This window comes from Meles meles, chromosome 3 (genome assembly GCF_922984935.1).
Source record: "Meles meles chromosome 3, mMelMel3.1 paternal haplotype, whole genome shotgun sequence".
NCBI classification, from domain to species: Eukaryota; Metazoa; Chordata; class Mammalia; order Carnivora; family Mustelidae; genus Meles; species Meles meles.
In genome coordinates, this window is record NC_060068.1 from 159,065,191 (window position 1) to 159,078,633 (window position 13,443).

Consider the following 13,443-nt stretch of genomic DNA (forward strand, 5'->3'; position numbering starts at 1 on the left):
GTGGGTAAAGCAGAGAGGTAACCTACTTTACACTGTAAAACCCCCAGGCTCAGAAACGGGCACCCGTTAGCTGTGGAAATAGGCGAGAAGGAGAGATAATGGTAGGGCTAAAAATAGAGAGATTGTTTCAAAGTCTTTTTAGAAACTAGCATCTCCAGATCTTCTCATCTGCTCCGAGCAGCCAGCCCTGCAGAAGAGAAAGAAAACAAAGGGTCTCGGGACTCAGGTACACAAAGCACAGTCAAAGGAGGCAGGCGATCTCTTGCTGAAAATGGGGCATCAAAAAAAGTTTTTGTCCTAAAATTTGTGACATCTTAGCCTTCTCCTTCCTCTCAATTCCTGAAACGCTGGACGTTAGGATTATATCCTCCAGCCAAGGCATGAGGAGAGTCGTCTCTGAAAAATTCTATCAGTCCAAGAGAAAGGAATGAAAAACACGGACAAGAGAATTTCCTCAAAGAATTAACAATGAATGGGGCACCTGGGTGGCTCAGTGGGTTAAAGCCTCTGCCTTTGGCTCAGGTCATGATCCCAGGGTCCTGGGATTGAGCCCCACATCAGGCTCTCTGCTCAAGCAGCTCTCTGCTTCCCTTCCTTTCTCTCTCTGCCTGCCTCCTTGCCTACTTTTGTTCTCTGTCTGTCAAATAAATAAATAAAATCTTTGGGGTGCCTAGGTGGCTCAGTAGGTTAAAGCCTCTGCCTTCGGCTTAGGTCATGATCCCAGCATCCTGCCCCGCATCAGGCTCTCTGCTCAGCAGGGAGCCTGCTTCCCCCTCTCTCTCTGCCTGCCTCTGTGCCTACTTGTGATCTCTATCTGATAAATAAATTTAAAAAAAATCTAGAATTAACAATGAAGCCCCCACTGTGCCACCTCCCTTCATGGACACATACAGTTTCCAAATAACTTTTTTGGCCTCTCTAAGGATGAACAAACTGCAAGGGAGTGCATTCATTTGGTAAAACCCCTCTAAATGGTGAAACATGGAGCTCAACATAAAATATTAAAATAACAATAGGATGTTTATAATTCCCCTTTAGCGGAAACAACCCAAATTATAGTCAATGGGTGAATGACAAAATGGGGGTACATTCATACCGGGAACGCTCTTCAGCAATTAAAAAAGGAACGGGCAGCTGACCTGTGCTGCAGCAAGGGTAACCTTCAAACCTGGCATGTGCAGTGGAAGAAAGCAGACACAGAAGATCGTATCTTGTACGATTCTATTTATACAAAATGCCTAGAAAAAGCAAATGTATAAAGACAGTAGATTATTGGCTGATTGGGACTAGTTGGGAATGGAGATGAATTGCAAATGGGTCCACGAGATCTCTTCGGGGTGCTGGAAGTATTCCAAAACTGGATTGTAGAGATGGTGGAATGATTCAATGAATACACCCGACATCGGTGAATTAGACCCTTAACATGAGGGAATTTAATGACAAAAGAATTATATCCCTATAAGCTGTTTTTTTAAAAGGAACTAGAGAAACAAACTATGGAGGGAGAAGAAACATGAAAAAAGTCATTACTGTCCTTAGAGAAATAAGAGATGGTATACATCCAACCAAGAGGAACAAGGTGACAGTTTTGTTTTTTTTTTTTTTTCAAGGTGACAGTGGGTTAAGCCGCTGCCTTCGGCTCGGGTCATGATCTCGGGGTCCTGGGATCGAGTCCCGCATCGGGCTCTTTGCTCAGCGGGGAGCCTGCTTCCCTCTCTCTCTCTCTGACTGCCTCTCTATCTACTTGTGATCTCTCTCTGTCAAATAAATAAATAAAATCTTTAAAAAAAAAAAAGAATATTTGGAAGAGAACAACAACAACACCACTAGAAAAATAAGAATTGGATGGCAGAAATGAAAAACTGAGTAGAAAAGTGGAGGACATGGTTAGGGAATCCAAAATGCAGAGAAAAATGGTGAGTCACTGGACAATAAGAAAGAAAACCTAAGAAATTAGATAGTTGATTGAGGAGGCCTAACAGCTAAGTGATAGGAGCTCCAGAAAGAGAAGAAAAGAATGAGAAAAGAATAAATAAATAAAATAACATAAAAGAATTTTCCAGAGCTGAAGAACATGAGCTTCTTCTCAGAAAGGACTTTGGGTATCCAGCCCATTGAATAAAAGACAAAAAACAAAAGCAAACAAAACCCCCAATCAATAATAAAAAACAACAAAAGATTCATTATTGTGAAATTTCAAACACTGGTAACAAACAGAGGACTCTAAAAGTCTCTGGTAGGGATCGAGGGGGCGGGGAAGAGATGGCGGGTGGGGAGGACGGTGAGACATACTGGCTGGAAGACTGTGAGTAAGAATGGCATCAGACTTCTCAAATAGGGGGTAGAAGATAATAGAGCTAGACCCTCAAATTTATTTTTAAGCTATTTTTAGCCAAGAATTCTATATTTAGCCAAACTCTCCATCAAGTGAGAGGGTAGAAAAGAGATAATTTCCACACACAGAGCCTCAAAAAATGTACTTCCCAATCATCTTTCTTGGGAAGCTATCTGAGGATGTGCTCAAGTGTGGATAAAAGCAAGACACAAACAAACACTCACACAAAAGGGCTCAACTTAGAAAAAGGATACGGGGATACGGGGATACATGGGACTGAGCAGACAGGATCCAGTGAAGACAAAGAGAATTCCTAGGGTGGTGGCAAATGGAAGATCCAGCAGAACAGGAGCCGAGGACCCACAGAGGAACTACCCGGACTGGAACAGCAGGGTGAGGCACTACGGGGACTCTCTGGACTTGGGACTGGAGTGGGCAGGTGTGGGAGGTGGAAGGCAAGGGTCTAATTCTTCAAGCACCTAACATGTTTTGTATCAAACTGGATTGAGAGACATTTTATAGAGCTGTTGAGAATGTGGGAATATTTAGTCAGTTGTTCAAAGAAAATTAAGAGAAGGTCTTAAAATGAGGCAATTATTAACTTTAAGAAAAAAATGTTATGTAAGAAAGGAATGTAATCATTGTTTTAACCACATGCTACATATACATGGTCAAAATTATGAAAACACTGAATATAGATTTAACAGATATTTGAGATATAATTTTATTGAGAAGATGATGGAAGGCCCCTGAAACAAATAATATATTATATGTTATGTTAATTAAAAAAAATTTTAAATAAACTCACACTGAAAATGACAAAAAAGAAAGATGATGATGGAAGGGAAAGAGGAGATATAAATGAGCTAAAATCCTTATTATCTGTAGTTGTAAATCAATAGGTAAGTCTAATCAGATGAATTGATGGATAGCAGTATATACATAATATTTAGAAATAAAAAGGAAAAATCAGAGAAAATAGCTAAAAAAATTGAAATTGTGTACTTGAGGGATGATAGGATTGGAAGGTGAAGAGAAGGGACTCTTTTATAAAAATTGCTTTTAGTAATATTTGATCTTTTATACTATTCAAACATAATATACTGATAAAAATAAAAATGGATTTAATGATAATTATAGTCATTTTATTGAAAGCAAAAAATGTGTATTTGAAATTATGTAATACCAAAAAATAGGAAACTTCAAATTATAGTATTAATACTCAATTTAATATGCATAAAATTTTATTTAATCATATGAATTAATACCAAAAAAGAAGATATAATTTGGGAAATCCACTTTGCACTTTATGATTTGCTTTGTAGAATTGGATTTTTAAAGTTGTGATAATTAATTCATGAAGGGTTGAGGATTTGATTCCTGCTTTCTGAGGTTTATTAATATTTAAAAGTCTGTATTTGGAGCATAAAGAACTTTATCAAATTAAAGAGTGGCAAATCATTTGCCTTTGAAGAAAAACATTATAATTTGCATTCAAATTCCTTCCTTAATCTCTTAAAAAAGAGTAAAGACAACATTGATATTAGGCCTCATTATAGTTACTACCCCAAGAGTTGGCAAAAGGAAATTATACTCAAATGATGAATGTAATCCTGATTACTTCTTTCTTCTGGATTAAACATATGTGCACACACCCATATTTAAATATTAAGAAATCAACAACAGATATTGTACCCGTCTGCAGTCTGAGCCCAATGATGGAACAGCCTTCCTTCCGTCTTCCCTCTTTCCTTCAAAGAAGGAAGAGAAGTCTTCCTTCTTTCCTCCTTCCAAAACCATTTACTTTGTTACCAATATTGGCTGGGTGTTAAGAACACAAAATACAATTAGATAGAACCTTTACTACAGGGAAATTACAATCTGTTGCCACTTCACACAATGAGCTATAAAGCAATATGAAAAGGGAGAGAGCAAAGTGTTGCGAGAATAGAGAGGAATCAGAATTTGCAGGGTGTCTGGACACAACCTACACGGGAAAAACTCTCCAAAGAGGATACTTTGCTTTGACTTGGGAGGTCAGACAAGCCAAAGGAGAGAGTCTAATGCCCTCGGCAGAGGGAGCTGCAGGCACGAAGCCTCCGAGGGCACAGAAAGATACAGAGTACCCCGTACCTCTGCCTTGCAAGGTGACTAACTTCTGGTCCCTTGTTGCCCTGACCACTCATTCCCCTAAAGTCACCTGCACACACTGGGCAGAGAATAAGAAGCCTGAGGCTGTTGAGTTCGAACTGGACACGCCAGCCCAGCCAGGGTGGAGGACAGGGAGGGCTTGTAGAACAAGGAATGGCTGTTTCATTTCTAGCACAAAGAAGAACGCATTGTAAGCACATTGGAATAAAGGAGTGCTCTATGAATAGAACTACATTTGAAATTCTCAAACAAAAGGATTTTCTTCAAGTTCCAGACTACTCAGGTTAATGTGAGAAAAGACTTGACAATTTATATATGCAATTTGGACATGAGATGTTCTTTCATTTAATGATGACTTATTGGGTGTCTGTTATGGGCTGTTGTCAATGTTCAAGACACTGGGAATGAAAAAGTTCTCGTGTTTGTGACATGTTCTAGGAACTTCTTTTTATTTATAGTTCATATTTCTAGATTAAAAAAAAAATCATTGCCAGAAATCAACTTAAAAATCCACCAGAGCCAATTTACTGGATTTACTAACAATATCTAAGATACTTCGATGCAAATGTGAGGAGATGATTTTTCAAAATTTATTACAAGAAAATGTTACACGGCCCTTACTACTACAGAATTACAGAATGAAGGGCTTCTTTGATAAATCTGGTGATCTAGTGCCACCTTGTGTCCCAATGGCTCAATTGCGTGACTTAACAGCAAAGAGCCTGTAGTCCATACCTATTGCTTCTGTCACAAATTACCACAAATCTAGTGGCTTAAAAACAACACACATTTGTTATTTTCTAATCCTGGAGGTCATGAGTTTGTAACATATCTCAGTGGTCTAAAGCCAAGGTGTCAGCTGGGCTGTGTTCCTTCAAATCCCTAGAGAAGACTCTGTTTTCTTACCTTTTCCGCACTCTGGAGGCTGCCTGAATTCCTTGGCTGGTGGCCGCCTCCCAATCCAGAGCCAGCAAAGGCCACTTGAGTCTTCTCACTATAAATCTGATACTTCTTCTCCTCTTTCACTTACAAGCACCCTGATGATTACACAGGGCCCGCCTGGATATTCCAGGATACTCTTCCAGTCTCAAAATCAATTGATTAGCAAACTTCATTCTATCAGCAATTTTACTTCTCTGTTGCTATGTAACATATTCACAGGGTTTGGTGATTAGGATGAAAATCTCTTTGGGAGGGAGGCATTACTCTGCATACCACAGAATCTCATGTTTTAAGGGGGATGAAAATATGCTACTTCTTATGTTTCAGTCAAAGGGTCAAGATATTGAACTGTTTCTCTGCCCTTGTTCATAACTTGGAATTGACAAACAGGAAAAAAAAAAAACCCCAAAACAAAACATCTCTTTTGCCAATGCCTGCAAAATAAACAATGCATTAGAAATCCTGCCAGTGGGTTTTTAGTTGTGCTTTACTGCTCTTAGCTAGAAAAAAACACAAACTAAACATAAAAATATTGTTAAATTCATCTTAAAATTATTTCAACTTGACAAAGGCAGGTATAAGCCCAAATATTGCTAGGTAATAGACAAAATCTACAAGTAGGGGGTCTTCTTTGTTTGTTTACAGAGCAAACGGTTTGGTCCACAAACTGGTCAGAATTAAGCTAACAAAAACTCAGAATTAGAAAACTCTCCAGGGACTAGAGGAGGCGAGAGAAGAGGAAGGGAATAGGTCAATTTTGCTTCTTTACATGGACCTACCTCTGTCATCGCAGCAGAGAAGCACCCCACTTCTGTGTCAGTCTTTTGCCAGCAAGGGCCAGAGAGCGACTCTGCGCCCACCAGATTTTACTGGGCTGCTCCCGGAGTGGCCTTCAGAGGGTGATGTAGGCAGAGTACGGCAATCAAACCTCCAAGGAATATCAACAGGATAAAATCCTTGAGTTTTATTTTCTTTTTCTTTTTTTTTAAGTTTTTATTTGAATTCCAGTTAGTTAACATACAGTGTAATACCAGTTTCAGCATTTCAACACTTCCGTCCATCACCTGGAGCTCATCACAAGTGCATTGGCTATTTAACTCCCCCCCCGCCCCGCATTCTGGTAACTATCAGTTTCTTCTCTGTAGTTAAGAGCCTGTTTCTTGGTTTGCCTCTTTTCTTCCTCTTCGTTTGTTTATTTCTTAAATTCCACATACGAGTGAAATTACACGGTATTTGTCTTTCTCTGATTGTTTCGCTTCTCATAATATTTTCAAGTTCCATCCATGTCCTTGGAAATGGCAGGATTTCATTATTTTTGTGGCTGAGTAATATTAATATCCTAGGGTGTATATATACCCACTCTGTCTTTATTCACCAGTCATGGACACTTGGGCTGTTTCCATAATTTGGCTTTGTAGATAATGCTGCTATAAACTTCGGAGCGCATGTTTCCCTTTGAATTAATATGTTTGTATTCTTTGGGTGAATACCTAGTTGTGCAATTGCTGGATCATAGGGTAGTTCTATTTTTAAATTTTGAGGAATCTTCATACTGTTTTCCACAGTAGCTTCCCCAGTTTGCATTCCCACCAACGTCGCCAGAGGGTTCCCCTTTCCCCACATCCTTGCCAACACCTGTTGTTGCTTGTGTTGTTGATTTTAAAATGTTTGAGTTTGCACATTGAGATACACCTTACACCAGTTAGAATGGCAAAAATTAACAAGACAGTAAAAAACAAGTGTTGGAGAGGATGTGGAGAAAGGGGAACCCTCTTACACTGTTGGTGGGAATGCAAGTTGGTGCAACCACTTTGGAAAATAGGGTGGAGGTTCCTCAGAAAATTAAAAATAGAGCTACCCTATGACCCAGCAATTGCACTATTGGGTATTTATCCCAAAGATACAGATGTAGTGAAAAGAAGGGCCATATGCACCCCAATGTTCATAGCAACAATGTCCACAATAGCGAAACTGTGGAAAGTGCTGAGATGCCCTCCAACAGATGAATGAATAAAGCTATGGTCCATATATACAATGGAGTATTATGCCTCCATCCAGAAAGGAGGAATACCCACTTTTGTATCAACATGGACGGGACTGTGGGAGGTTATGCTGAGTGAAATAAGTCAAGCAGAGAGAGTCAGTTATCATATGGTTCAGTTACTTGTGGAGCATAAGGAATAATACGGAGGACATTGGGAGAAGGAGAGAAGTGAATTGGGGGAAATTGGAGGGGGAGACAAACCATGAGAGACTGTGGACTCTGAGGAAACAAACTGAGGGTTTGGGAGTGGAGGGGGGTGGGGGGTTGGGTGACCCTGGTCATGGGTATTAAGGAGGGCACATATTCACGGAACACTGGGTGTGGTGCATAAACAATGACTCTTGGAACAATGAAAAAATAAAATAAAACTTCAAAAAATTTTTTAAAAATTTAGGTTTTCAATAGCACTTTTCCCTGCCCTTTCTGACGTGTCACATGAAGTGTGTTGTGGGAATGGTACATCAATATTATCCAGATAGAATGAGGAAGAACACAGTAATTGCAGACTTATTTTTCTGTTGTAAAATTTTTACTAACCAGTGGTAATGCAAATCTTTCCAGGGCCCGTATAAGGCTTCTGCCTGGCTTGAAGGACGCTTTATCAAATCATTAAAACGCCTCCAGCAGAATCTCCTTATAAAGTATTTCAATAAATTAGCAGTCATTAAATTGCAGTGTAAGTCTTGACAGTAATGTAGTACAGTTTTCATTGTAGAAGCTTTACATAGCTTTTGTTAAATTTCCTCAAATTTTGTGAAATTTAAGGCTTTTAAAAAATAACGATGGTTTTATTTTTCCTTTGTAATATGCATGACCTTTATATCTTTGTCTTGCCCTTTCGCACTGGATGGGACCTCCAGGATAATATTGATGGAAATGGTGCAAGTAAACATTTATCCTTGTTCACTCTCTTGGGGGAAGAAGTATTCAAATATCCCACCAGCAAGTGCGGTATTATCTTCCTAGATGCCTTTCACAAGAAGTCCCCTGCTAGTCCTAGTTGGCAAAGAAGTTTTGTTTTAAAATCATGATGGCTATTGGATTTTATAAGAGGAAATTTTTTTTTTGCATTTATTGGTATAGTGATATAGCTTTTCTCCTTTGTTCTGTTAATGTGGCAAGTGACATAAATATATTTTGAAATGTTAAGGCAACCTTGCATTCCTGGAATAATCCCACTTAATTATGATGTAGTTCATGTTGCTGCTCTCAAGTTGCTAATATTTGGTGAAAGATTGTTGCATCGTGAGAGATGTTGGTCTCAAATTTTCTTGTAGGGTCTCTTGTCAAATTTTTGACAGGGTTATACTGACTTAAATGAATTGGAAAGAGTTTCTATTTTATAAAAAAGTTCATGGGGCGCCTGGGTGGCTCGGTGGATTGGGCCGCTGCCTTCGGCTCGGGTCGTGGTCTCGGGGTCCTGGGATCGGGCCCCGCGTCAGGCTCTCTGCTCCGCGGGGACCCTGCTTCCTCCTCTCTCTCTCTCTCTCTCTGCCTGCCTCTCTGCCTACTTGTGGTCTCTCTCTCTCTGTCAAATAAAAAAAAAAGTTCATATAAGATTAGTATTATTTCCTTCTTAAATGTTTGATAGAATTCCCAAAGGAAACCATCTGGACTCGCAGTTTTCTTTGTAGGAAGACGTTTGATTAACATTTCAGCTTTAAAAATAGAGTTACTCAGATTTATATTTCTTTTTGTATCATTTCATGTTTTTTTTTAAAAGGAATCTGCAGTAATATCCTTGCCTTCATTTGTGATGTTGTTAATGTAGGCTTTCTCTACTTATTCTCCTGGTCAGTCTGCTGCCAAAGTATCTCATGGCAGTGTTGATTTTCTAGGGCGAGCCAAAAGGATGATCTTTCAGTATGAAGAAGTAGGACCCTCTTTTTTCTTCCATTTCCCATTGTACATACACACACTTACAGGTAAGACCGACTATACCTAGGAGATCCCTCATTTCCCAATGACAAGTTGTCAAAATGTTTTTTGACAATTAGACTATATAAACTTTGGGGGTGGTAGACAAAAGAGAAAAATGTCTACCTACAGTTGTTAATTACTGTGATTATACACATATACTTCTTTTTAAAAAAGATTTATATATTTATTTTAGAGAGAGAGAGAGAGAGAGAGAGTGTGTGTGTGTGTGTGTGTGTGTGTGTGTGTGTGTGTGTGTGAGTAGGGGGAGGAGCAGAGGGAGACAGAGGGAGAGTCTTAAGCAGACTCTGCACTGAGTGCTGGGCCCAATGTGGGGCTCGATCCCATGACCCTGAGATTATGACCTGAGCTGAAACCAAGAGCTGAAACCACTTAACCAACAGAGCCACCCAGGCACCCCATACATATATTTTTCAAATCAAATGCTTTATTGAGTTTTTTATTGTGTAAAAATAAATGGCTCATAAAACTTTCCATTTTGACCATTTTTAAAGATAGAGTTCTGCGGTATTAAGGGCATTCACAATATTGTGCAACCATCACGGCCATCCATTTCCAGTTCTTTTTTACCACCCCAAACAAAAACTCTTGTGCCCATTAAACAGCTCCCTATTTGCCTCCTCCTTCCATCCCCTAGTAACCTTTATTCTACTTTCTGTCTCTAAGAATTTGCCTATTCTAGGTACCTCATATAAGTAGGATCATGCAATATGTGTCTTCTGTGTTTTTTTTAAATTTAGTATAATATATTCAAGTTTTATCCATGTTGTAGCATGTGTCATTCCTTGTTATGGCTGGTTAATATCCTATTATACATATATACCACATTTTGTTTATCTAGTCCTCATTGATGGACACCTAAGTTGTTTCCATTTTTTGATGACAGTGAACAGACTATAATGAATATTGGTGTGCAAGTGTCTGGGTCTCTCCTTTCAGTTCGAGTGAGTATCTACATAGGAATGGAATTGCTGGTCCATATGACAATCCCACGTTTAACTTTTTGAGGACCTGCCAAACTGTTTGCCACAGTGGCTGCACCATTTTTACATTCCCACCAGGAATATAGTGAAGGATCCAATTTCTCCAAAGCCTTGCCAACATTTGTTTTCCTTTAAAAAAAAAAACAACAACAGTAGCCATCTTAAGGGTTATGAAATGCTATCTCATTGTGGTTTTGATTTGCATTTCTCTAATGACAGATGATGCTGAGCATCATTTCATGTGTTCATTGACTAGTTGTATATCTTCTTCAGATAATTATTTATTTATTCTAGATATTAATCTTTATTAGATATATGATTTGCAAATATTTTCTTCTATTCATTGGGCTGTCTTTTCACTTCCTTGAAAATGTTCTTTGATGCACAAGAGGTTTTAATTTTGATGAAGTACAATATATCTATTTTTCCTTTGTTGCCTATGCTTTTGGTGTCATACCCAAGAAATTACAGCCAAATGCAATGTCTTAAAGATTTTCTCCAATGTTTTTGTCTAAGAGTTTTATAGTTATAGCTCTTAAGCTTAGGTCTTTGAACTACTTTGAGTTCATTTGTGTATATGGTATGGTAAGGGTCAAGCTTCATTCTTTTGTATGTGGATATCCAGTTTTCTCAGCAACATTTTCTGAAAAGACTGCTCTTTCACCATTTAATGGTCTTGGCACTCTTGCTAAAAACTGATTGACCATATTTGCTTGGGTTTTTTCCTGGGTTCTCTCGTCTATTCCTTTTGTCTATATGCTTCACTAAATGCCAATATCACAGGTTTGATGACTAGAGCTTTGTAGTAAGTTTTGAAATCAGGAAGTATGAGTCTTCCATATTTGTTCTTCTTCAGGATTGTTTTGGCTATTTCAGTCCTAAATTGAAGTTTAAGTACTGATTTCCCTCACAGTTACACTTCATGATTCCATTTTAATCAAACATTTCACAGGCAACTTCAACCTAACCTATTCCTCTAGAATCCTTTAAGGTGGATTAGCTCAGATGAGATTGGAAAGTAGGGGAATGAGGTCAGTATGCCTGAAAACTATATTGGCTCATCTGCAAAATTTCCCAGCATGTCATATTTTCTGCTGCCAAGTAGAGCAGCGAGATGCAAGCACTCTAGCATGGTTGAAAACAGCAAATACAAAGACGAAGAGTATTGAAAACAATGACCTTTCTCACATATTCCTTTCTTTTTTCCTGTTGAAATAATTTTTCACTTAGAGGAAAGTTGCAGAAATAGTCCAAAGAGTTCCCATATGCCTTTCTCCTAGCTTTCTCTGATTTTCACAATTCCATTAACTATTCTACAATTACCAAACCTAGAAAAACAGCGTTAGTAAATACTATTAACCAAGTGCAGACCTTGTCTTCTGAATCTTGATAATTGTTTTGTGAAGTGTCTTTCAACTTGGGTTCATCTGTTTTCTCATGATCAGATTTGGAGTTCGCATTTTTAGGAAGATTATCAGCCACAAAAGTAATGTGTCCATGTCAGTGCATAATGATATCAATGTGATTTATTACTGGTAATGTTAAACTTGATCACTTGGCTAAGGTGGTATCTGTGGTAATTCTCCACAACAAGGGTATATTTTTTCTCTATGTAATGGACGAATATCTTAACAGATACTTTGAGACCATGAAATATCCTATTTCTCCTCAAACACTTATGACCGATTGCAGCCATTAATTGGTCAAGTCTGCAACATGGTGGTGTCTGCCTTGCGGTGATTTTTTTAAATTTCTCTTATTCCTTTTATGTTTATTAGTTGGATTTTTTTGGTGAGGAAGAGACACTGTTTCTTATATATTTAAAGAGACATATTTGTAATATGTAATTGGGGGAAATTGTTGGCTCCTAAATCAGCTTGACATCTTCCCAACCTTTTTCAATGACCTCAAGCACCTCCTTATTTACTCCTTATTTACTGCATTTCTTTTCAAAAATCTTGTTTATAGTGTCTTGCAATTGAGAAGCCATCCTGTAGGAATAATTAGCAAATCTGAGTACAGTTCTTTACCTCCTTTTAAAAAATAAAAATTGGTTCATCCTATAAGCACCTAAAATTATTCAAACTCATCTAACTAAGAAAATTCAAGCAAAAATGCCACTGCTTGATAATCAGTGGGTGATGGCTCAGCTTTTGTGTGTGTTTTTTTTTTAAAGATTTTATTTATTTGACAGATAGAGATCACAAGTAGGGAGAGACGCAGGCAGAGAGAGAGAGAGGAGGAAGCAGGCTCCCCGCCAAGCAGAGAGCCCAATGCGGGGCTCGATCCCAGGACCCTGGGATCATGACCTGAGCGAAAGGCAGAGGCTTTAACCCACTGAGCCACCCAGGCGCCCCTGGCTCAGCTTTTGTTAATGAAAAGTCTTCATCAAGGTCAGCAAACGGTGGCTTTGAGATGTTTGGGTGGGTTAAGTGGGCATTTTGACAACAAGGCTTCTCCTTTGGCATGTTTACTGTGATGTTTAATGGACACCCTTGCAGTTTAAGGTGACCCTTTTAAAACAAAATTCTCTGTTTAATGATGCCTTGCACCCTGTCACTCCATGCGAGAATCAGCAGAACCTGTAGGTCCTATTTGGAATTGACATTCTCTATTATAATTTTGTTCCTGTTTATTTTTAAATCTTCTGTTTCACTGGAAAGATGATGCTCAGTTTTAAACATTAAAAGTGTATAGGTTCGTTTGTTACAGTAAAACTAATGTGTCCAGACACACACAAGAAAAGTCCTCACCAGGTACAAAGGTAGAATAGTGAAAGGAGCTTCTCAACACTGGTGATAATGATGCTTTTTGAATGATGATGCTAATGATGATTATTGAAGACTAGTGTAGAGCTTTTAAGCCCTATTAGGCATAAAAATTATGCAGGGTTTTTGCTGAAATGCAGATTTTGGTTCAGCAAGTCTAGGGAGAGATCCAAGGTTCTGCATTTCTAACAAGCTCCCAGGTGATACTGATGCTGGTTTACAGACTCTCTTTGATGAGGAAGGTTGGAGATATTAAGAGGCTAGACATATTTCAGTAGAACC

General features: G+C 38.6%; 1 long non-coding RNA gene across 1 annotated transcript in view; it reads left to right on the forward strand.

Moving 5' to 3' along the window:
- Nucleotides 1-2,392: 2,392 nt before the first annotated feature.
- The window catches only part of LOC123938967, a 30,481-nt gene continuing 19,430 nt past the window's right edge, over nucleotides 2,393-13,443 (forward strand). The window contains exon 1 of the long non-coding RNA XR_006817794.1: nucleotides 2,393-2,728. This is a non-coding gene — a long non-coding RNA (uncharacterized LOC123938967). The remainder of the gene's footprint in view (nucleotides 2,729-13,443) is intronic.